Raw genomic sequence first — 12,484 nt, forward strand, 5'->3', positions numbered from 1 at the left:
GTGGAAAAGCTTAGCTTAAAATGTTCCTGATGTACTCAAACAACAAAGGGGCCACGAGTGTTGAATCTGTAAGCATTGAGGAGCGCGAGAGAAAACCTGCTATTCGAAAAGACAGAGCAGTCAATACCTCTCCTACAGAATAATTCTGCAGCTGCACTCTATCTCTGGACGCACAAAATACCCACATGATTACGGCCATCTTTTGCAAGCGATAGTATAGCATCATCATGTCATCTTGAAAAATACGAGATCGGAATATAAATGTAGAAAAGACAATAATGAAAAAATGCAATAATTATTTTATTTATATTCACCCCAATTAAGTCACATTTACAATGAGACGTAAAAAATGACGAGAATCTGAGGACAAATTTATAGGGTATTTTAGTAAGGAGTTCTGCAATGTAAGGTTTTTTCACATTACATTTAAGTTTTGCGTGTGACCGGAGTTGTAGAATAGAGAGAAAGAAAGAGCATTTCAAATGAAAGCAGTTCGAGGAAATAAACTATGAAAGTAGAACACTTTCCGGCATCTATGGACCTCTACAGTAAAAAGGTGGAAGTTTACAGCGATGAGACAGCGATTGCTCTTGTTAGGCAATGAGGTCCATTTGGCCCTTCTGTCCATAAGAAATAGACTAGTGCTTCTTTCCAAGAGAAAGGGACTAGTGCTTGGTGCACCAGTGTAAATGTAGCAAGAATACTCCATGAATGTGCGAATCTTAATTATATAAAGACATAGACTGCTAGTAGATATGAGAAGTTGTTAACCCGGTAAGAAAGGCTAAGTCGAATACATCGTGTTAAGATAAAACGCTAGTAAAAAAATGATAATGCTCAATTTTTAACCTCTCAATTTTGTAGCGCAATCCTTTTCATTTGATTTACTTCAATTAGTTTTAAGAGATCAAGGGGGTCCCTCCTGGAGTTAACACTTTATTTCATTACGATGTGAATTTATATCCGAGGGCTCTTTTAGGAATAGACGTTGTTCCCTTTCTGACTGCTATCTGTATTTCGTTATAGCTTGGTCTTCCAATGATTGTTTCCAAGTATCTCTGAAGATGTTTTTTAATAAATACAGTTGCTCCTATCACGACCGATATAATCTTTATTTGTTTTAGAGACCATGTCGTTTTTAAAGCATTCTTGAAGTTCTGATTCTTTCTCTCTTCTGTTTAGGCCACAGTCACTTGGAATATTGACATCAAGAATGAGGACAAATCTTTCGGGTTCGTTCAATATTAGAGTGTTTGGCTTGATAGGCCTGTCTTTTATGTATCTGCCATCCTGTATGGCTTTTGTTGTAGAACACTGTCACCTTTCCGTTTGATGTCATCGATGATTGTTTATGTTCCCAAGTGTTTGACGATCTGTCAAATTGCATCTCTACACAGATCTTCCAATGGAGGTATTTACATACTTTGCTGTGGTGGATAGTGTACAGGCAACCTGCCAATAGGATTTAGCATCCAGACATTAGATTACTCGGGCTCTCAATCTCTGACAAAAGGTGCAGTGACCATTTACTTGCAGGTTAGCTTTTTTATCCATTTGTGAGTAAATTCTGATCTTCATCGGCTACAATGAGTATTTCCTTATCAAATGTAAGTCTCCTACTCTCGAGCCATTTCAGTGAAGCATCCTTGTCTATTTACTCTGCTCTCTTATGTTGTTTCCATCCTTCTTTTCTTGTTTCTATCTCGTCTATGTATTTCCGTTTTCTTTTCTTGCAATCTGTGTTGCTTGTTCGCCATATTGTTCATCAGTATTCTCCCTTTGTTTCATTTTCCTTCAGTCGAAGTCCTCGGAAAATCTAGGGGCTAACACTTGATCTCTATATGAATATATAGATATTAGAATATTCCATTAATCTCCCTTACCCCTCAAACATTGAAGTACTAAAGGAGTAAATAATATTAATTTTCCTCTCCAAACTTGACCAGTTAAATATATTATAGTAAATCATTCTTGTAGGTTTTGTCTTTCTGGATTCCAGGACCAAAATTCATCTAGTCTGGTGGAGTATCCAGCTTAGTACTGTTAATGTAGGCTACATTATTTGGAGAAGGTGCATGTATAAACCACTGTGTTATCCATACTGTGGAGATCTAATTTGTGTTGCAAATGTGTAGTTTTAAAAGATTATAAAGCCTTATTGAGACCACATTTTTTTTTATTTTTACATTACTTTTATTTCTAAGTTAAAAATACTTTAAATTAAAACAAAAACTTATCCAGGTAGGTAGAAGAGAAACTTATATTGCCTATAGTAACATTCTTTTATATATTTATTTTTCATCATTTCTTGTTTTGTTGGCTATTCTAATAAATGCCTAAAATTGTATGCCCGTGTCCATTGCTCCGTCTCTTTTACCTTCTCCCCTCCTACACGCTATTGCACACCGATGGTAAAAAAGACCACCAAATCTTCACTACTTAATGAGATGTTTTGAAAAGGTCGCCAATAGAACATCGGGACGACTGCTGATGTAATTGCTTGTGATAGGATCTTAATCCACTGAGGTCTGTCAGAATGATGTATGTGCAGGAAGACGACACGCAGAGGTCATCCGTATTCGCTGGTCATCTGCAAACGGGATACAATGACTCACGAATACGCTTCTATCTATGTTCAATGCTTCTATTTAAAGAAACAATTTGATTACGTGAGCGCCATCTCGTTTCAGTTTTTGGTCGCCATTTTAAAGTCGTTGAAATGACGCGCGTGTTTAGTTTCTCGAATTTCCCTCAGGTGAGAGAGAACTCACCATCGCCCGCTCTCCTCCGCACAAGCTGGCCAGACAACGTTAACAACACGGTTTTCCTGTTTGCCTATTCTCTCTCTCCCTTCCCTCTCTCTCTCTCTCTCTCTCTCTCTCTCTCTCTCTCTCTCTCTCTCTCTCTCTCTCTGTATCTATCTTTATCTCTCTCTCCACTGCTCCTTCTCGCTTGGTCTAACTACTCACACTTTCGTACGGTGTAAAAAGAGATAAAAGGTCAGACGAGGTGTTGGGTATTCGAAATAGTGAGTGTTGACGTTTGAATCGTTGGTCTGTGGTTGGCTCAAATGGTGAGGAAGAAAAAGAAGCGACAGAAATGGGAAGGAGTGATTTTAAAATGCTGGTCGAGCAGGAAGAAGAATTAATTCGATATCTCGTGTCTTATGCAGATATGTTAGTTCTTAGTCTAAGCCAAATTACGACCTCCCTCTCTCTCTCTCTCTCTCTATATATATATATATATATATATATATATATATATATATATATATATATAGTGTGTGTGTGTATTTCTTTTTTTTCTATCTTTATTTCTATTTCTCTCTATCTCTTTTTTCTTTTCGTTCTTGTCTTTCTCTCTTTTTCTTCTTTTTAACTGTCTTTTCTCTCTCTCTCTCTCTCTCTCTCTCTCTCTCTCTCTCTCTCTCTCTCTCTCTCTCTCTGTTTCTCACTTTGATCCTCTTTGTGTGAATTTTTACGTCTCTTTCTTTTTTTTTACGATCACGACAGACTGACTGGCCTGAATCAAGAATTTTCCAATGACACATATGATTTCGTATCTGAGCTCATTTAGCCAGGTCCAATGGATCAACTCTTTTGAGTTGTCAATTTCTTTTGTCATCAATTGAAAACTCTAGGCAAATTTACATTTCCATTTTTTTTATTTTTTTTTTTTTTGCTCGGAAATAAAGCTTTAACCCAAAAGAATAATTATTTCTAATTTTCGCCTGGTGGGTGCGTCTAATCTCTTACTCGTCCAGAGCGCACATATACCCCCGCATTATTTATACTGGTGGACATATCTAATGTAATCAGGGCCTCTAGGTATTATAGCAACTAGCAGACGGCTTCGGTCCCACCTAAATTAGTCTAGAGCTAAATCACCCGGAAGTAGCTACACCGCTGAGGCACTGGGTTCCGTCTAAGCGACATCGTTACATTAAGCTTCTCGAATAAATTGTTTTAAATCCTCTCCTGTCTTATGGCGCCCTTTTTAAGGTTCTTGAGTAAAATTTATTTAACAATTACTCGTTGCCACCGTTGTAAGTGAAATAATTTTTGAATCCCTTAATAATCCCTCGTCGCGAGTGTTATTGATGACAAATGTGTGAGTTCCTTAATTTTTTTTGTTGTTGTCCGTCTGAGGTCTTAAAATTTTCATCGTCATCAGTACTGTGGTTTCGTGAAAATCCGGAAGAAAACACAACTATATAATTAGTAGAAACAAAATATATTAAACAAAAACACAAATACAATGAATAGTGTTAATATACGTTGGTCTGACTTGCGACGTGCGCAAGACTCAGGCATAATCGCCGAGAGACATATTCTCTATTATGATTGTTAATTTAAAATAGTTTAATGATTTATAATGTATGTTTATTTGACGGTGAATTTAAAAACAGTGTTTTTTGTTTAGTTTCTGTAGTTTGTGTATGTATTCGTTATTATAAGCTACAATAAGAATATCATCGATATAGTTCACGTTAAGTAATCAAAAACTATTACAAACCAAAAATATCGTTTCTATTAACTTAGAAATCTTAGTCACTAATGTACTTGTAAAAGAAATAATTAATATAACCATCAGTGATATCTACACCAAGGTCACCCGTGTCTTGACGTTAGATGAAAAAGTAGACTAACTACAGAATTCCATGCCGAACGTTGAATGATCAAGCGAATACAGACCCAGCAATGTTAAAAGCAAATCCCCATAATTTTCTGTCATTTTTTGTCGATATTACTTAATATTATTAGTAGAATTAATTTTACAAATAGCGTGATTGTTTAACAGTGGATCTAAACTCACCAATTACTTTTTTCCTCAACTAAAAAACTTCTTATGCTTCCCTTCCTTGTGTTTCCAATTTTCAGAAAAACCTACTGGTTGACCTGTTAAATTTTTAATGATAAAGTTGTCTCCTTACTTACTTATGAAGAAAATAAGTTATTTTCTCACATACTTTTTCTTGTTTTTTTTTTTTTTTGCTTGTTCATTTGTTTGTTTGTTTGCTTGTTTGTTTGTTTGACGTTAAAATTGTTCTCGGCTAGGCGAGCACATGTTTTATTATTTGGGAGTGTGGCGATGTTGGCTCCTGTCAAAGTTGGTGCCTCATATTGTTGTTCCATATGTATGTGAAACTGTTACTCTGGCGTAGTTTGTTTTATCATCGGGCATTTCTCCTCAGTCTTGTAAGTCTACCATCTCAACTTTAATCGTAAAGTTATAAGCAGTTATGTTATTGGGGTTGTCTACTTGATTTAATAAACGAATCGGTGCGCTGTAATCTACGTGTATTTAGGTAATTTAGCCGCGGGGCCAATCAAAGGTTATATTATTCGAAATTTGTTGTTTGAGATTCGAGGTTGCAGATCAGATACGAACGCCTTCTTGTTCAGTTTTATTAGCTGCTACATGCAGAGTCTTTTATCTATTGTGAAACCCTGAGGTTAGACTATGTAACTGATTGTGTTTCGCAATTTTGTAAAGTCAGAAATTTATTTCAAATAATGTGCATCAAAATAATCTCAATTAGCTTAAAACAATAATAATAATAATAATAATAATAATAACAATAATAATAATAATAATAATAATAATAATAATAATAATAATAATAATAATAATGGGGATTTGAAAGATCTGACAAGTGGTATACACACAAGCCTGAAAAAGTGATGGGGTTCAAGGAATGCAAGATTCTTTGGGATTTCCCCATACAAACAGAAAAAACACTGGAGTATAATAGGCCGGACATCACTGTAGTTTAGAAGAGAAAGAAAATGTGCCTTGCCTTCTGATTGACCCGTCTTGCCTTTTTGAGACTCACATCGGGAAGAAGGAAGAGGAAAAGTGCACCAATTATTCCGAATTGATATATGAGATTGCTAGGATTTGGACATTGAAAGAAATTAAGGTAATCCCTGTTGTAGTGGGGGCATTAGGATCGGTGATGAAAGACTTTGACAAATGAATACAAAAGTTGGATATGTGAATAACAACAGAAATGTTACAAAAACCTTGTTTACTTGGAAGAGCCATAATCATTCGGAAAGTGTTGGTCATACAATAGAGAAAATAGGGTAGCTGCAATACCTAAGACCACTGGGTGAGGTCCGCTATTGCAGTTCAACTCCCGAGATAAAACATTAATCTTGTGAACAGAAATAATAATAATAATAATAATAATAATAATAATAATAATAATAATAATAATAATAATAATAATAATAATAATAATAATAACAATAATAATAATAATTTCAAGGCTGTGAACAAGAGTACAGCATTTACTCCTTTAAACGTCGGGGTGAATGTCTGGCCATGCAAGTCGAATGAACGAGGAGAAAATCACAAAGGATATTCTTTGTAATTAGCTCGCAACCGGCTCCAGATCGACAGAAAGACCTGTCCTACATTCAAGAACGTCTGCAAGCGAGCGAGACATGAGAGCAAGTGGTATCGATCAATATACTGGAAATGTGACTGAAGACAGCAACTACCGAAGAAGAGCTGCAAAGACACGTACTAAGACGAGTGAAGAGAGGAAATATAAGTAGTGGAAAGAAGGGAGAGAGCACAAATCATAGAGGACTGTAATAGAATTCTCGCAACCAGATATCAACTACATCTGTGACATCTACAACACAGCCCGTAGATTCAGAATAGGCTTGCACGGTTACAGCAGACGTTGAAATTCACAAAAGGATTAATTTGAAGCGCAAGACGAATGTCAACAACAGATTTTATTAAAAAAGTAAGAACGTTGTACATTTTAAAAGGATGAATTTTGTATTATTACCTCATTCCGGGATGACATAAAAACGTGGCATTGAAGGTAATATAGTTGGCTAACAATAAGTTATTTATGGCAGTCTTCTAGAAGTTGAAAATTCAATCCTTACTACAGGTGATAATAACGCCGAATAAGATAGTAATAAACATTTTTACCGGCTCATATCTGACGGAATGAGACAAATCTGCACTGCTAGATTAGATAAAGTATTCAGTTCGAAATGCTGCGTAGATTCTCGTTTGATATATAACAAATTTCCAATTTTCGAAAAATATATCAGAAGTTACATCAGCCAACAAATAAGATGAGAATAGTATTCATAATAATGCAAATCGTCAATCTACATCGAAATACATCCAGAAACAAGAACAAAACTTATCTCGCCGAGAAACGTGAAATTAGAAAATATATAGTCAAAAAAGGAGCGTCAAAAGTTTTTATTGATTAAATTTTGAGGCGATGAAAGCAGTCTTCAAATACTGTAAAATCCTTTGTCTTCAGTGAAATTGTAATACCATTTACTTTTATGAAAACTGGTCCAATTGACCCTAAACAATATACCAACTTTGTGGATGTTGGTTTTGTATTTGTATACTTTAAGCTGGGCAGATACACACAGAAATTACTTCTCTTTATATAATAGATCTAGATCATTGTTTGTAAATAAAAAACAAGCTATTTGAGCACTATAAAAGTGATGGTATGTTTGTTTCAAATAGACATCGGTTGAGGTCATTTGCGGGCGCTGCTCCCGTGGGTCGATGGGTAGAACTGTGTACTATCAACGCAATGGATCTAGGCTCAATCCTTGGCTAGGGAAAGGTGCTAGTCTAGGCACACTGATGAGTTTTGATACAACGAAACAGTATTGTATGAGGATGACTATATATATACATATACATATACATATACATATATATATATATATATATATATATATATATATATATGTAGAGAGAGAGAGAGAGACCAGGCTAACATGAGAATGAGAGACAACGAGAGGAGTAGACAGCAAAAATAGACGGACAGAAAAACGGAGGGTAGTTACTAAATCTAGCAAAATCCTGAAACAAGAACTACTACTTCAACGAAATATATTAAATATTGGATATATATAATAGATATAAAAGGGAGTATAATGAGTTTTCTTGGATTTAATTTGGACGCTACAAAAGCTGTGTTCAAATCTTGTCAGATATTTTGCCTCCACTGAAATTGCAATATAACAGACTCTGTTAACGGCATACCAATCCTTTTATGTGATTTAATGCCCTAAAACGGTCGTATTTGAAGCCAACTCCTCCGCAGCTTATTGAATCGGTTGAAATGAATCATATTTAGTAGTTATGTTTTTTTTAATCATATAACACAAAAAGGATTGATATGCCGTCAAAAAAACAGATGTATCGTTTACAATAAGCTTTGCGTCTCTGCAGTAAATTACCAAAAATGCTTGATATGACGTAAACAAACAAAAACATAATTGCTTCCAGTTAAACCCTCTTTACTTAAATGGCAATGTTAAACACTGGATCAAGTTTTAGTAAGGGGAAGATTCAGCTCTTCGGCGATTCTACTTCATCTAACTAAGGAAAAAAATACTATACGTTGACTAACCAAAAAACGTGTTTACGCCTGTTATTGGTTTTAGGTATTAAATACTCATAAAAGGATTTATATGCAGCAGAAACATACTTAACTAGCATGCGTTGAACGGCCTTAAGAAAAATGACTTTCAAATAACCAATCTCTAACCAGGTCTTCATTTACTCCTCTTTCCCATATGTCTATTGTTATCACATCTTCCAATATTTTTGTAGGCCTCCCCTGTGAAGTGAATTTGCTATTTTAACTGTTTTACATATGTTAAGCCAAGAACTTTCGTGTAATCTTTAAATATTTCTTACATATACATATGACCGTCGGGTCCCGATTTCGAATCTAGCTAGATTCATCCCCTCTGATGAGTCTTAGATGACGAAACACGTGTCAGAGGATAATTATATTGGAAAAAATAATGTATATATATATATATATATATATATATATATATATATATATATATATATATATACTGCTCCACAAGCGAGGGTACCAAATTAGTCAAAGGGGAAATTATTCCCAACTCGCATTTAGGTAAAAATGCACTTTCGTAAATAATTGAATTCATTCAAAACGTATCACAAAAAATAACATCCATATATATTTTAGTTTAATATATATGTGTGTGTGTGTGTGTGTGTGTGTGTGTGTGTGCATGTATTTGAGTCCGTGACATTATGCTTACGCCACGCCCAAATGCTAACGCCATTATATTACAACGTTTTCCGATATCGTCCAGATTTAATCTTACTCCAAGGTCATCAGAACTAAGACTTTCTTTAAAACCCACATTATACATCCATCATATCATTCTCATGAAGTTTCTTTCTATGTAACGCATATTATCAACTATTACTGGCAGGTTAATATTTAATATGGAGAAAATCTAGTTCACCAAAAATTCCTCTTCTACTACCTAAGGATAGAACAGATACTGCAGTTTGGTCGAACACCGAAAAAGCAGATGCAAGAGAAATTGTTATCAATTCCAAGGGTTTTAAGCTCGGAATTTAGATTAAGATACCGCAAAACCAACAAAAGATGAATTAGATATTCTTCAGAATGGATTAATATGACATAAAATTATTTGACATTTCGCCTAAGAACAAAGCGTAGTATCTGTTCTAATACTTCCATTCATCTTTTCTGTTCAAGGTTATTGAAAAATAAATCTTTTAAGACTAGGGAAATTAAAATTGTTGTCCTAATCCAGAGGCCCTTTTAAGGAATTGCTGATTTTTTCCATATTAAAAAATAACAAATAATATAATTTTCCACTGATGTGAAGCCAAGTAAACAGGAACATAAAATGAGATTAAACCGTAACATCTGGTCAGATTTAACGCAAACATATATATATATATATATATATATATATATATATATATATATATATATATATGTATGTATGGTGTGTCAGGTCATATCATATGCTACTGGTACCATGTAACCCAGTACTACCTGCCTCGTGGTCGGGTCGGGACTACTGATTCCCCCACCAGACTTGTTTGGTAAGGGGGAGGCTATTCTCCCTGAAGGATTAAAAACAAGACCTTCCAAGGGCGAATGAACCCTTTTTCAGGGTCAACGCCCAACTAGCACCGTGTGTGTTTGTGTGTATGTATGTGTGTGTTGGAATGGAGAGGGCTTCCGTAAGCCGTGGTGAAGGCAACCTTTCTGGTAGAAGCAATTCTCTGATTTAAAAAACCATAAAGCGAGAGACCAGTACCCGAATTAAGCTGGTCTGCAGTTTAATTTGTTGCTGACTATCTTGCTCTTGCTTGTTGCTGGATCTCAACATTTTGAACAGAGAGAGAGAGAGAGACTTAGCTGTCGTACAAAGCTAAACTTTGTAACATCATCTGTGTATAGATACTCCCTAAGACATTTGTCTATAAAAATGGTCCAGTGGCGATCGAAAAGTTGTGACGTGTGGAGGCTTGAAATGATGGAAACATGTAATAATTGATCTCAATGACCGTTTTCAGTGTCATGCCTGCTTGAGCGTGTGAATTTACCCGTAGGACAAAAAAAAGTCATTTTTAGGCTCATGGATTTTAAGTGTCTGAGGGAGTGGCACTCGTATAAAAAGACGTTGCAATCCTCATGTATGTATATATATATATATATATATATATATATATATATATATATATATATATTATTAAAGAAGGGACCTAAATCTGACACCTTTTTCTTAACTTCTCTCCCTTGTTTATACTTTTTCTTGTCGCCTACTAAAGATCTATGTTAAATAAAACTTTGTTTTAAATATCTGAAAATTTAAGCATTTTTATTCAAAAATTATTAAAACTATTTTTCAACTATATTTTAAAATTGTAAATGTTTATCAATACAGAAAGATATATCTTTTAGTTTCGTCTATTACCACAGAATATAACAGCGTTACTTAAGCTATCAGATTTTTAATGCATTTAGGACTTTAATATGTTTTCCGATACATGCAGAATAGCGTAAGAATTTTTATTATTTCTTTATTCTCTGTAAATATATATATATATATATATATATATATATATATATATATATATATATATATATTCTCCAGGTTATAGGTATTCAAAAGAGAAAACTCATGAATTTAACGCGGTTATAACGGGTGCACAATAAAAAGAGCAAGATGCATGTTTAATTTTATTTAAATTTAATTTTAAGATTATTTTTAATTTTATCATAATTAAATTTATTATTATCATAAAATAAAATAGCTAAAAAATTTTGCATACTAATGTTTCATGCCTTGTAAAATGAAAAATGAAAAAATATGTAAGCATACATATATATCTGTGTATATATATATATATATATATATATATATATATGTATGTATATTATCTAGATGTATATATATATATATATATGTATACATACATATATCTGTCTGTGTATGTACTGTATTAGTGTTACATAGGGGTGTTATTGTTAAGATGGCATATATATTGTATTGTTGTTGTTGTTGTTCGTTTTAGAGGGAGTCTTAGTGAGAGATTAGTCTTAGGAGGGTTTATGTGTTGAGTGTTCATATGTCTTAAGATGTTCAAATTGTAAGAGATAGCATATTCGAGACATAAACAGGTATATATAAAGAAACAGACAGTTCTTATATATAACGACAGGATACATATAATACACAATGAGAGGCGATTTGATATATACATAGATAGACCAAGGGTTTGACATTTATACTTTTGAGAGTTCTGTATGACGGGAGTGTTTCTATAACCAATGACACATATATTTCTTACCTATCTTTGAGATGATGATTTTCACAAAGTTCTTATAATATAAATGGACAATACCTTTTCTGTTGAATCACAACACGAAGACGCAGATACACAAAGATGATGACGTCCTTTATTTCATGACCGGTCCTGATTTCGCCTGAGGAATTCAAAGTTTCTTTACATGGCTTTTCTTCTCTAACCTCCGCTTCCAAAGTTTGGTGTCAGCATGTCTCTCTAGGCTCTTCTCCCCTATTTCTCCCCGACTGCATCTAAAAATTCTACCTATATTGAGAACTCGTCACGTCATCGCATGATTAAACATGTGCTCATAAAGCATGTTGGTGTTATGCGTCACGTTGTCAAACTTGACATGACCCCGAGTTCAGTAACCTATTTTTCAAATAACCTCTTTACAAAATATGTTTACAATTTCAATTGACGATTAAATTCCTTATTTTAATTTTCACAGAAACAAATTTCATTATTATATTCCTTTTCCATATACAGATATGTATGCTAAACAATCGCAATTCCGTATTTCAATAACATTCTGTATTTATTTTAACTTCGCAAGTTCGAATCCTCGACTATCCTATTTCATATTTACATTTAACTAATTCCTATTTTTCTACTTAAATGCAAAGGGGACAGCCCTTATCATGTAACATTAGATTATGCTGTTAATCTTCCATATACTTATAAAGTCCGTCTCACTTCTCTTATATACATGTCTCTTCTGTTCGATTATCTTTTTCAGAACGAATTTCTAGTGCTGACACCACCCCTTCCCCTTTCTATTGATAGATATATGTCTAATGATTTCCTAATAACTTTT

Source organism: Euprymna scolopes, chromosome 24 (assembly GCF_053919585.1).
Source record: "Euprymna scolopes isolate OS-2025 chromosome 24, ASM5391958v1, whole genome shotgun sequence".
NCBI classification, from domain to species: domain Eukaryota; kingdom Metazoa; phylum Mollusca; class Cephalopoda; order Sepiida; family Sepiolidae; genus Euprymna; species Euprymna scolopes.